The sequence below is a fragment of the Tamandua tetradactyla genome, chromosome 11 (assembly GCF_023851605.1).
Source record: "Tamandua tetradactyla isolate mTamTet1 chromosome 11, mTamTet1.pri, whole genome shotgun sequence".
Taxonomy (NCBI): domain Eukaryota; kingdom Metazoa; phylum Chordata; class Mammalia; order Pilosa; family Myrmecophagidae; genus Tamandua; species Tamandua tetradactyla.
Genome location: NC_135337.1, coordinates 71,649,342 through 71,661,789, shown reverse-complemented (window position 1 = coordinate 71,661,789; position 12,448 = coordinate 71,649,342). Strand labels below are relative to the sequence as shown.

The 12,448-nt window shown below is 51.1% G+C and overlaps 1 long non-coding RNA gene across 1 annotated transcript; it reads right to left on the bottom strand.

Annotated features, from left to right (window-relative positions):
* Window positions 1-3,322: 3,322 nt before the first annotated feature.
* LOC143649572 (uncharacterized) lies at window positions 3,323-8,701 on the bottom strand. Its single transcript, XR_013159117.1, has 3 exons — window positions 8,485-8,701; window positions 4,707-4,834; window positions 3,323-3,489 (listed from the first exon to the last, which is right to left on the bottom strand). It is a non-coding gene; the product is annotated as an uncharacterized LOC143649572 (long non-coding RNA).
* Between the last annotated feature and the right edge of the window lie 3,747 nt (window positions 8,702-12,448).

Genomic DNA, 12,448 nt, shown 5'->3' with positions numbered 1-12,448 from the left:
ACGCACAGAGCCGTCTTGACACCCCTCTTTCTAGCACCGCTCTGGAATTATTTGAATTTTACAAAGAACCCAAAAGGGCTCCGACACTCGCGAGCATTGGGACACAGACTGGCCGCAGTGAGGGTCCCGCCACCCCAGCGCTGGCAGCAGACCACTCTCCGGCGTTTTGCCCCCTTGTTATCTATGGCTCCCCAGTTCCCGTTTACTCCCCAGGGGCCCTATGGATGCTGCAGTCTGGTGCCCGTGGGCCCAGTGTCCACCCTGAGGCTGAGGGCAGCCGCGCTGATGCCGTGGGGGAAAGAGCTAGTCTGCGGCTGGCTTCATCTGAAATGCCCGTGCTGCCTGGGACCCAGCGAAGTCCGCGTGCCCTCCAGGGCACAGGTGCCCTGGTACAGCAGGCTGTCGTCACCAGCAAGGCACAAGCGACTCCGGCACTGGGTAACGCTGATTGAGAAAAGTTTTTTTCTAGATTCTTGCATATATTTATTTAAAAATACAGAATGGCCTTTAATTCCAATGTTTGTTGAGCATTTACTATATGCCAGGACCATCTGGTTTAATCCTACCTAAACCTATGTGAAAGGCACTATTGTGGTTCTCATGTTACAGATGAGAAAATGGAAGATCAGAGCATGAACCTGCCAAAAAGCAAATTTAGCAATGTCAGAACCAGGATTTGAATTCAGTCTGTTCTGACTCCCAATCCTACACTGTGACAACCAGGCTGCAGAGATACCCTCTCTCCACACCCAATCCTTTTGGCCGGGACCACTGCCATCAACATTTGGTGAACCTTCTTCCAGTTTCTCCCTCTCTTCACACACACACACACACACATACACACACATGCACGCACACGCACACATGTACATGCACAGGCTTTTACGTAACTGGCATCAGACTAGCATTCATTTCGTTGTGCAAATGGCCCCTTTCACTCAACAACATATTGTGACGACCTCTCCACGTCCATTTTCCTTTTCGGTGTTGGGACTTTAAATGTGGGAAAAATATGAAGAGCTCAGCCACATGGAGAGAGAAGCTCTCATTTCCAAGACCCAGCTGTAAGCTGGTCGTTATTTGGGAGCATCCCTGAATTTTGAAAATGTCTATAGTCTATCAGACAAGTTTCACAATCCTTCTTGGTTTGTAATGAGGACATTTAAGGGGTGTAGCCTAGCAGGGGCGTGCCCCGGTTTCAGCCAAAGTGATACATTATTGAGCACTTGCCAGAATGGGAAACACCCTGTTTTGGAAACGTTTATGTGACAAACACATATTTTGGATATATGTCAATTAAATCGGAAACCGGTCTGCTGATCAGAGTTTCTAATTTGTTTCTGCCAACATCGAGACTCATGAACGTGCAGATGTCACCTCTCGGCCAGGAGGGCGGAGTCCGTGTAGCTGGGGCTGAGGCGGCCCCCAGCTCTGCGCTTTGAATGGTGCGACTAGAGGTGTTAACTTTCTGAGGCCATGTGTCTTAAGCTCCTCAACCTCTGCTTTCCAACAGGCGCTCTATTCTCGCAGCCCCGCGCGAGCCTCTGGGCTGAGGTCATTACTCCAAGAGAACACAGGCGTCTGCAGGCGGCCTGTCCCTGAGGACACGCTATGGCGCGAGTCTCCCACAGGATCCCGAGTGGCAGGATGGGCTCTCGGCTCGTCCACCCACTTCACCAGATCCCCTCGCACTCGCCGGCACGTGTCCCATGGGGGCAGCGAAGGCCGCACCGAAGGACCGGTGGCCGCTGGGGAAGGCTGTCTGGGGTTCGGCCCCTTCACTGTTTCAGTCTAGTCTCACTCTTTTCCAAACACCGAAGCCCCTTTTCATACTTCTATCATATGTTCTGCTTTTTAAGATCTGACTTGTACACGACATGGCACTCATACTTGGTGTGGATACTTATTTTTCTGTATCCTCTATTAGAGCCTGTGAGAATCTAGGGCAGGGGACATGGATTATTTATTTTGGTTTCCCCAGTGTCTAAGAAACATCAAGAATGCTGGGCTAACTAATGCAGGAACACGCGGGTGATGTGCTGGTCTGGACTGAGGTAGGTAGAGTCACGAGAAGTAGCGGTATCTGCCTCAGAGGTGGGGCAAGGCTGTTAGAGAGGCAGAAGACTTGTGAACTTGTTTAGACAGCATGAGAGAAGCTTACTTGTGGAGGTTTTAGATGACACTTCCTCCCCTGTGGCGAGCATAAGAACCCGAGAGCGCCTTGTCCGCGGTCCGTCTGGGAAAGGTTACTCGCATGAGCGGTGCCGTGGGGGCTCAAACCGTGGGCTTACTTCTTAATTTAAAGCTGTGCCCTCCAAACTGTGGGGCACAGATGTCTCACCACCTGCAGCAGCTCTGTCCCGCCTGGGCTTCTGCCGTGCACATGTAAACTAAAGTGGAGGGACCTGGCCTCACCACCTGGGGGTGAGGAACCAGCTGTCCGTGCGGGGAAGGTGGATTTCAAGTGGTCACCTGGCTGGACGTGGGCCAGTTGTGTACATCAGGCACTGATCTGAATGCTGCTTGCTGTGAAGGTACCGGGCAGGGGCAGTAACCTGTGAAGGTGCGTGCAGCGTGTGGTAAGCGTGTATCGGTGGACTGGTGAGTAAAGGGGCTCACCCCCCATGTGCACGTGGGCCTCGTCCAATCAGTTGAGGGCCTTAAGAGCAAAAACTGAGAGTTCCCGGAGAAGAAACAGCCTCCAGGTGACAGCATCAACTTTAGTCTGAGTTTCCAGCCCGCCAGCCTGCCCAGAGAATTTTGGACTTGCAAACCCCCTGATTTTTTGAGTCAATTCCTTAAAATAAGTATCTTATATACCCACATCCATGACCACATCCATGCTCACACCCATCGCCATGTCCCTCGCCATGCACACGTATGCGTGTCCAGTCGGTGCTGTCCCTCGGGAGCGCCCTGGCTGGGACAGTGTGGCAAGTGTGACCAACGCATGTAAGAAGTTCTGTCCTTTTCGAAGGAAAGCTGTGCTCCATGCCCTGCTGGGCCACCCGACATTCCCTGGGAAGCTCAGTCCATGTGAGAGAAGAGCACAGCATTGGCCTCAGTCCTCGGTCTCGGGTGCCGGCTCAAAAGTGCAAACGTGAGCACAGCAACTTCCACGCGGGTCCACCAAAAGCCACTTCTTTTTCATGTGGAATCCTTTCGTTCTCTACCCCGGCCCCTAATTACTCTTGTGCTCTCTGTAGCTCAGTTTCATCTGAATAAACACATCCTCGTTTAAATAAATAAATTAAAAAATAAATAAGTAGTGGGCAATTTTTATTTGGACCCAAATTTGATGGTGGGAAGGCGCCTTCTCAGTTGGTGAGAAGGCGCCTCGTGTGCTAAAAGCAGCAGAGGTGAGCGTGGATGCTTTGGAGGGCTGAGCAGGGATGGCGTGTTTTCTGGGCTGGCCTCTGCAAGCCGCTGCTCCACAATTTGCTTTGCTGACAAATGAAGAGCATGCCGTCCTCTAAATTCACTGGATCACTGTTAGAACAAAGTGGGAGAGCACCTAAGGAAATCTTTGAAAAGTTGTCAGCACTCTACACCTGCAAGTTCCTCCTAGGGGCCATTTGGACTTCCCAGGAGGGCCTCAGCATGCAGGAGGGCGAGACACACGGCTGCCCTTGGGGAGCCTCAGCACTGAGGCTGAAGTCAGAGAAGAGCCAGCCTTTGTTAGGGATGTGTGTGTGTGTGCGTGCACGTGTGCGAGTGTACATGAGTGTGCACATGTGCAGGTATGCAAGCAAGCAAATGTGTGCGTGTGCACTGTGTGGGTGTGTCCACATGAGTGTGCCTGTGTGCGAGTGTGTGGGTGCATCCACACGGGTGTGCATGTGTGCACATGTGTGTGAGTGCGTGAGTGCATCCATACAAGTGTGTACACATGCATGTGTGCAAGTGTGTGGGTTCATGCATGCCTGCTGCTCCCCTGGGAGGCCATTCGTAGCCCCATAGTGGTGCTGTTTGCCTCTCTGGGAACTGAGAGCACAGCAGACAAGGGAGAACCTCTCTTGGTTTTAGACTCCTAAGTTCTTAGCTCCGATTTGGGATCATGTCACAGTGATTTTTTTTTTTTTTGCCTCTAATTTCTGTCATTGGCTCTGCATATCATGTATTTTTTTTCTTGCACTGGCTTGGTCATCTGAGCAAATGGACTAGCAGTAATACCAGATGACAGGGACATTGAGAAAGAATAACTAACGGAAAATGATTGCCTATGATGATACTTTTAAAAGTGTCAATGATTAAATGCTAAAGGAGAGTGGATAATTGTTGAAATTCCAATTAGATACTCCATGAATATCATCAGTGGGAGTAGCAGTTTAATTCTGCACCTCCCCAGGCACTGGCTCCATGGCATTAGAAACTCTTCGTGGGACTGAGCGTTATGTGCTCTGTGTTCCTGAACTCTGTAACCAGGTAGACGTTTGGTATCCAGGTAAGAGGGTTCTGTGCCAGACCTACTGCAGCATTTAGCTGATGGATTCTTCGAAATTTATGAAAGTACTCTTTGGGAGATCTTGATTCTAAAGGAAAAAGTCAAAGAGCCAGGAGCGCCCACAAGGTCATCTCTTCCAGGCACCCCTGGTTTAGATGTGTGCACACCGAGGCTCGGAGTGCAAGACTCAGCCGTGGGACCAGTCAGTGATGGGGCTGCACTGAGGAGGCTGCCCTGAGTCCCCAAGTGGGGCTCTGCTCACACGTGTCAGAGGTTCCGTTCCCACATCAGACCACATCCTCAGGTTTTGGTTTGAAAAATCTTAAGACCGTCAATTCGGGACTTTGCCTTGTGAGCTGTATCCTTCAGCCTTCTCCAGAGAAGCAGAACCTGCAGGAGGTGGGGATATGCGGAAAGAGATGCATTGTAAGGAATTGGCTGGCATGGTCATAGGGGTGGCAAGTCCTCCAAAGGAGCACCTAAGTAATCTGGTGCTACCACCTGGCCTGTTCAACACATAGAACTAGGGGTCACGAGAACCGCTGCAGAGTATCAGTAAGTGGGAAGGTAACGCACTGACAGACCACGGCAGACCTCAGAGCGGACGTGGGCTTGGGGCTTTTCCCTCTCAGCTGGGAACATCTCCTTGTCCATCCCTTTCTCCTCTCCTCTCTCCCCCCCTTGCTCTGTCCTCCTCCAATTGGTCGTTCTCAAGTGACCTGCTTCAGGGCATGTGTTATGTTGACTTCTGGTTGGCAGTCTCCTTGCTCTTGTCTCAAGGTTACGCAGGCTCATCCTGTGTCCTGGCGCCCGTGACCCTCCTGGGTAAATGGCAACTTGCAGTGGACACTGAGCTCGTTCAGACCCCACAGGCCTTTACCCAGTCGCTGAGCAGCGGTGACCAGGCAGAGGCCTCGGGCGTTAGGCTGCATCCTAAATCTCAGAGGACAGCGAGGAGCACCACACCTCAGCAGCCCTGCGCCCCGGGTCCCGGCACAGGCTGTGGACCCTCAGCGGCCCTGTGCCCTGGGTCCCGGCACAGGCTGTGGACCCAGGTGGGGGTACGAGCTCGCCAGTGCAGCCCCGAGGTGCCGCCAGAGCCCAAGCACCAGCTGGCCCGGACATTGGCAGCTGGATAGCCCGGCTGTCACCACCCTCTGCACATCTTGCTAATGGCCTTGGGGAAATGGCTCAACCTTTTCTCTTGCTGCCTAGTGTCATGTGTAAATGGGACCCTCGCTTCACTCGGCAGGGAGGGTTCTGATGACACTTACATAGCATTTAGGGAGCTCAAGCCCTTTGCTGGGCAGAGGGGGCTAGAAACTGAGCAGCTGTGCCAACCCCAAGCACCCCCTGGGGATTTGGGCGTATCCAGACCTGGGCCGCTGGCAGGCCTTGCCCGGGGTGGCTGCATGTGGTGCTGTGGTTTACTGTTCTCTCCTGTTGAAAGCGCATGTGAGACCCCAGGTGATAAGGCCCCCGGCTCTGCCCAGGGGAGCAGATGGGAGGTGTTAGGGGCTGTGGGGCTGGAATTTTTCAGCTGTGGGCTGGACCAGGGGTGATGATGCTTATTTTTATGGGGCTCTGTTCACCAGCTTCCACCTCACTGGCCAGGCCTTGAGGAGCTCAGGTACTCAGAGGAAACCGAAGATGAAATAAGTGATATCAATTCCTTCATCTTTGCTTAGGAAACCGACAGGGTTTGAGCTTCTTCAAAGAAAGCTATTCTTAAGCATACATGCACACACAGATAAACAAAATTACGATTTCTTTTTCTTTTAAACAAGGATCTGAAGACAAATGCTTCACTAATAAAATTCTGTCAATGTGTATCTCTGAATATATATATATATACATACACATATATATGCTGTAAATGAGCAGTGTCAGAAGTAGATAAAATTAGAACTTATGCTAAATGCAAATGAAGCTTTAAGTCTACAAATGACCTTTAGAACTTTATTTCATTTAATAATCAACGTTGAACAATCTGCAACTGTAAGCAAATATGCTTTATTTAAAAAATTCTTTTTATTTTAAAAGTTCTTTCCTATATGAGTAGCATATAAAATTCTTTCTTAGGTCCCCATCTAGACTTGCACCATTGCTTCTCACCTCCTTTGTTGTCCTGTAAATCTCTAGTCCAAATATATCCTATTGAGAAAAAATTTTGAGCAGGCTACTCCTAATTTATTATTTTTCAATTACACAGAGACACTATTGTACTAATAAATAATGGGTATTATAAATCATATCCCCAAATAGAAATGATAAAGGAAGAGATTCTAGAATGTGAATGTTTTCTCCTCCTATGCATCCTTGGACAGGGCCCACTCTGCATTGGCTGGTAACAGGGAAGAGACTCGGAAGGAGGGAAATCGGAGTGTGTGGGTGCACAGGACTTAATTTATCCATTTCAGAAAAATGGGTCTTTGCTTAACTTTCTCTGATTAGCTTTTTCTGTGTTTCTCTTTATACCATTATGAATATAAATATATTCAGCAATCCCCTTGTATTACACCCCGCCTGGGAGAGGCTGTTTACAATTGCTCCATGAATTCCCTGTTTCCTCTGATTTCCTCCCTCCCTCCTACATTCCTCTTGCTCCAGGAAAGGCGCCCAGCCATTCAAAGTGAGCCTATTTCATGGGTTTCACCCGCTCACTGCTTTTACTACGAACCTCGGAAAATGTGCATCTTTATTTAACTCTTCTATCATTTATTGTGTTTGTTTTAGCATTCTGTGTCTTTGGGGGGTTATCTTCTCCCATATTTGTTAGGTTTAAGAGAAAATTTCCATGATGTCATTTTTGCCACTGCCTGTGTTTGAATGACAGTGCATTAGTGAGCTGCCCTGAATGGCTGGCTTCCCAGGGCGACCAGAAGGGAACCCTTGAAAATGATGTGAACGTTTCATCTCTCACGGAGAGACAAACCTCTTCATTTTCAACAAAGCAGGCTTCCTTTGTGTTTATACACAGTGAGGATCTTTACTAACATTCTTAGGGAATGACATGCTCGTGGAGATTGTGTAAGTAACAGCAGGCGTCGGGATGGGTTGACTTGGCCTTGCCGCCGAGCAGTTGGCCGGCGTGGTCTGTGCCATGCGGTGCTCCCGTTCCGAGAGGTTCGCCCCCTGCCCCACTCCATGGAGGGCGCGCCGTAAACGCGGAGGTAGCGAAGGGCGACTTTGGGACCTGAACCCGGGTCTTTCACTTGACACAGAACAGACATGGAACCTCATCCTTGTGCCCCTACAAACTGCATCTCATAGGCTCATCTCCAACCTGGTGCTTCACCTTGAGTACCTTACCCAAGCAGCCCCCTTCCTCCTCATCTTACCTTTCTCCTTCTTGAATTTCCCTCTTCTCCCCGCCACCCTGTGGAGACACCTTCCTGGGTGTTGGAGCCAAAGTCCCTTCCCACAAGAAGGATGCATCCTACCAAACGTGAGCTACCAAACACGAAGAAAACGCCCAAACACGTCCAGCCAGACACAAGCGCCATAAAGAAGATAAATAATGGAGTGGCTCAGAGTATGCTGCCAGAGCTGTCTCTTCATTAATTTAAAAAAATATCCCACACTTTTGTAATTTTACAAATTAAATCTTGTACCGAAATAAACATAAAATGACTGGATGGTGTGTGATGGTGATTCTTAGGTTTAGATTGATTCTCATCATCAACTTTGAAAATAATAAGAAAAAAAAGCATCTAGCATGATGCATGTGTGTATACCAATCAGAATAGTTAAAATCAACCCAAAATAGAAGTCCTCAGTGGGCTCTCATTAACCTACGATGCACTCAGCCACAACCTGGGTGCCTCTGGGTTTTTCACCGTACGAGACCCTTTCCTCAGCCCACTTCCGTTCTCCCTACCCTGCCAGGAAGATTCCGGAGACCTGGCAGACACCTCCAGTCCCGCAGTGCACGCCCCTTCGAAACCTCAGGGCATCAGATGTGGATTTCACTAGCATAGTGAATTTTGGAAAGCACAATGTGTCTTTTTTTTTAACCCCCTTCCCTCTTTCTCAGTTACCTTTCCTGCTTTAGAATCAGTTTGTCTTTGTCAGGGCTGAAAAACAAGTCATGAAACTTCCCTCCATGCAGCCAAAATAAAGAAAAGAGCCGACCAGGGCAGCAGTCATTGCGCTCCATGTCATTTCTGGGCGTCTTGGGTCTTTGGGCAGCGGCCTGGAGCCGTGCATTCTCACCCGCTTCCCTGACCTTTTGGCGTCGCAGCTCTGGCAGGCCGCCCTGCTGAGCGCCAGCTTGTGAGTTTCCCTGCCAACTCTCTTGTTTGTGACTCTGCAGGGCTCAGTCTGGGGAACAATGGTCTGCACACATCCCGTCCCCAGGCTGGGTGTTTCCCCTGCACGTCCAGCTGGGTGTGGACTGGGAGTGGGCGCTCTGCTCGGGGAAGGGGCCAGGCGGGACCCCCAAGCCCGTTGTTGGTGATCCAAGGGGGTGGCAGCTGCCCAGGGCGGGAGGCGCACGGCGGAAACGGCCCCTCCCCTGCGGCCCAGTTTCTCTTGGCCTCTCCTCCCCTGTTTTGTAAGTATACACCCCCGACGCAGAAGCTTAGCCTTCCCACTTGTTTTTCACCTACAATGCACTGGGAAGCCTTCTGAAAGCTCGAATTTGAATGAAAAGAAAACAGATATTCGTGTTCAAGGGGGCAGCCCCAGGGTGGGGACTGGCGCCTAGCTCTGACGCCCTCCAGCCCCTGCGGAAGCCCTGGGCCCCTTCCCGGCACCCGCGCGCAGGGCTGCTGGCCTTGTCCCTTCCCCCCGCCCCCGACCCCCCTGGCAGGGCTCTGCCCGCCTCACTGCCCAGGTGAAAAGGCGGGTCCCGGAAGCCAGACACAGCTGCGCGGGGCGAGGAGCGCGGGCTGCACCCGGCGGCTCTGCCCACCAGGACGCGTTTGCTCCTTTCCCAGTGCCATGTGGGGCGGGCAGGGGGGCTTGCAGGTGTGGGGTGGGGGGGTCTGACTCTGCTGGCCTTGTGGACACTCAGCCAGCCTGGGAGGAAATGCTGTCTCAAGGGGGGCAGGGTAGAGAGAGACAGAGAGACAGAGACAGCTGGAAAAAGACAGAGACAGAGACAGACAGAGAAAGATGGAGAGAGACAGAGACAGAGACAGACAGATTGGAACAGAGAGAAGGGACAGAGATATTGAGAGACCTTAAACCAACATTTTTTGCTTCACTTGCATGTCCCCACCAAATACTCTCTTTAAAAGTTTCCTGAGGGCGGGCCACAATGGCTCAGTGACAGAGTTCTCGCCTGCCATACTGGAGACCCGGGTTCAATTCCCTGTGCCTGCCCATGCAAGGAAAAAAAAAAAAAGAAAAGTTTCCTGAACTCCCGAGCAAGCGAGCGGAGTTTGCTGATGCCTCCAGCGTGCTTTAGACTCTGGAAGGCTCTTAGACCAATATCTGCAATTGTTTGTCTTGCTGCTCCTAGGGTCAGGCCAGCAGGGGCCCTGTCATCCCAAATTCCTGCTGAAATCAAACCTGTCTGAAAAGACGTCTAACCTGTTTTGAGTACTTTTCTTATTTAGATAGAAACCTCATTCTACAGGGATTTAAGAAACTGAAATCTATAATGACGTGGTGCCTTGCAGAACTCCCAGGGCCCAGATTTTAGGGCTATCACCCTTTCTGGCGCCTTGGCCTATAATTCTGGAAATTTGGGGAGGGAAGATGATGCTGAGGTGAAGGAAGAGGGGAGAGAAATGCAGTTATGGCTTCCGGGCACCTTGACAAAATAGTGGACTTTCTCTACTCAAGCTCCAGGGCTGGCTTAGGAGGTCAGTGTGGGAAAGCTGGACAGGGCACGTGCATTATTGCGGTTTTGGCCCAACTGCTAAACTATCGGGGACCCTCTACTCCTCAGCTTCTCACTGCTTGCTAGACGACACTGCCGCACGCAGAAAAGGGGCTCGAGCCGGGGTCTGGGTCCAAGGGGCGCGCGCAGGAGACCTCGCTGCGGGTCTAAAGGACTGGAGGCCGAGTCAATTAAGGCATGAAGTGAGGTAGCTTTATTGTTGGTAGACGCTTATGCCAGGGCCGCCAGAAGCTAAAGACCACGAGGCTTGACGAGCCCTGGATTATATACAGTTTGAGGAGAGGCGGAGTTAGGGCGTGGCCTCCAGGGGAGGGTAGCCAATCACACAGGGAGGACGGATGAGTGACTGTGACCATAGAGATGCTGTTCCTGAGTGTGCCCGTAGCAGAGGATGTTGGGTAGGTGGAGGACTAAGGAGAAGGCCAATAGGGTTAGAGAGACAAGGCTGCATCATCACTAGTTGCTGGTGAGGCTTGTGATTCAGAGGCTTAGAAGAACCGGACGTGCCAAAATGGCGAGGGAGGGAGAGAAAGAGACTAAGCCACCAGGCCAAGAATAAAATTATGCCACACATTATGAGTGCCTTCCAAAGGGAGAGAGTCACCCCCAAGTACACACCCTCTGATGGCACGCATATTCATTCTGTCCTGATGGGCTACTACTTTCCAGAGATACAGAGCCAACAGGAGGTGTGTGCACGCGTGTGCACATGTAAATACACACAGATAAAGAAAGGAGATTTATTCTGAGGAATTGGCTCAGGTGCTTGTTGGGGCTGGCAAGTCCAAGTTTGCATGGGATGCCAGAGCCTGAAAATTCCTTTAAGAGTGAGGTGGAATTTTGAGTACGAATTTCATAGTCTGGATGCTCAGGAAGGAGAAGAGGGCAGCGTCTAGAGGGAGAATTCCTTCTGATTCCTGGAACTTCAGCTTCTGGTTCTTAAGATGCCCCGTCCCCTTCCCCCCCCCCCCCCATGAAAGGAATGTCCTCTCCGTGAAGTCAACTGGTTGTGGGTACCTGACCCTCTGTGAGCTGCCTCCACGGCGACACCCAGGCCTGGGCTTGACCGAACACACCCGGTCAGCGTGACACAGAATCAACCCCCACGACGTGTGGGTGGTCATGGACCCAGCCCCCGCCCTCACCTCGTTCTGCTCCCAGCACAGGCCCTGGCAGCCCTGTTTGCAGGGCCCCTCTGGGCCTCTGGCTCCACTGTGAACCTCCTCCACGGGCCCTGGCACCGGGGGCTCCAGTGAGAGGCGGACGCAGGCCCTGCTGGGCGGAAGTCACTCTCCAGGAGCGCTTCCTGCCCGGTTCTCTGCCTTTCCTCATGTTTGCTAAACTCTGTCACTGCTGCATTCCAGGCGTTTCCTCCTGGGCTCTCTGTGGAGGAGAGGGCCTAGGTTTTGCTTTGCTTGACTTTTCAGTTACAGAGGAAATACAGGAAAACTCCTTGAAAGATGCTCCACCCCACTCCCTCCTGAGCTGTGCTCCACCTGCCTGCTGTTTGCTCACCCGAAAGGGGTGGAAATCCAGTTCACAGTGGGTGGCTGTATGTAAATACCATCTGTAACTCCCAGATGTCTCCCTGTAGCCCTGTCCTCTCGCCTCGACTCCAGGTTGGTGCCCTGAGTTCCCCACCCAGCATCCCCTGCTAGACATTTCAAACCCAATTTAATCCCTAGTTCTTGCTTTTCACCATCCCTGACCCCCAAACCACTCCACACACGGTCTTCGGTCCATGGGGCAACACTAGCCTTCTAGAAGTTGATAAAATGGTGCAGACGAGGTACTGGGGCCCCTCAGAGTAAAAACCAAACCAAACCAAGGCCTCTTTTCTCTTCTTCTTTTTCTCCCTACCAGCGTTTCTTTTATTTTTACTGGTAAAATACATGTAGCATGAGATTTATTGTTAGTCACATTTAGTGCACTTACTATGTTCTGCAACCATCACCATTATCTACTGCCAGAACATCTTCATCACCCCAGAAGCAAACTCTACGTCTGTAAAGGGCTCACTGTCAAGTCTCTTCTCCCTAGTCAGTTCCCTGTCCCAATGGGTTTGCCTATTCTGTACATTTCATAATGAAACCACACAGTTTGTCGTTTTTACCATGGAGTATGATGTAAGTTTTTCATAAATGCCCATTATC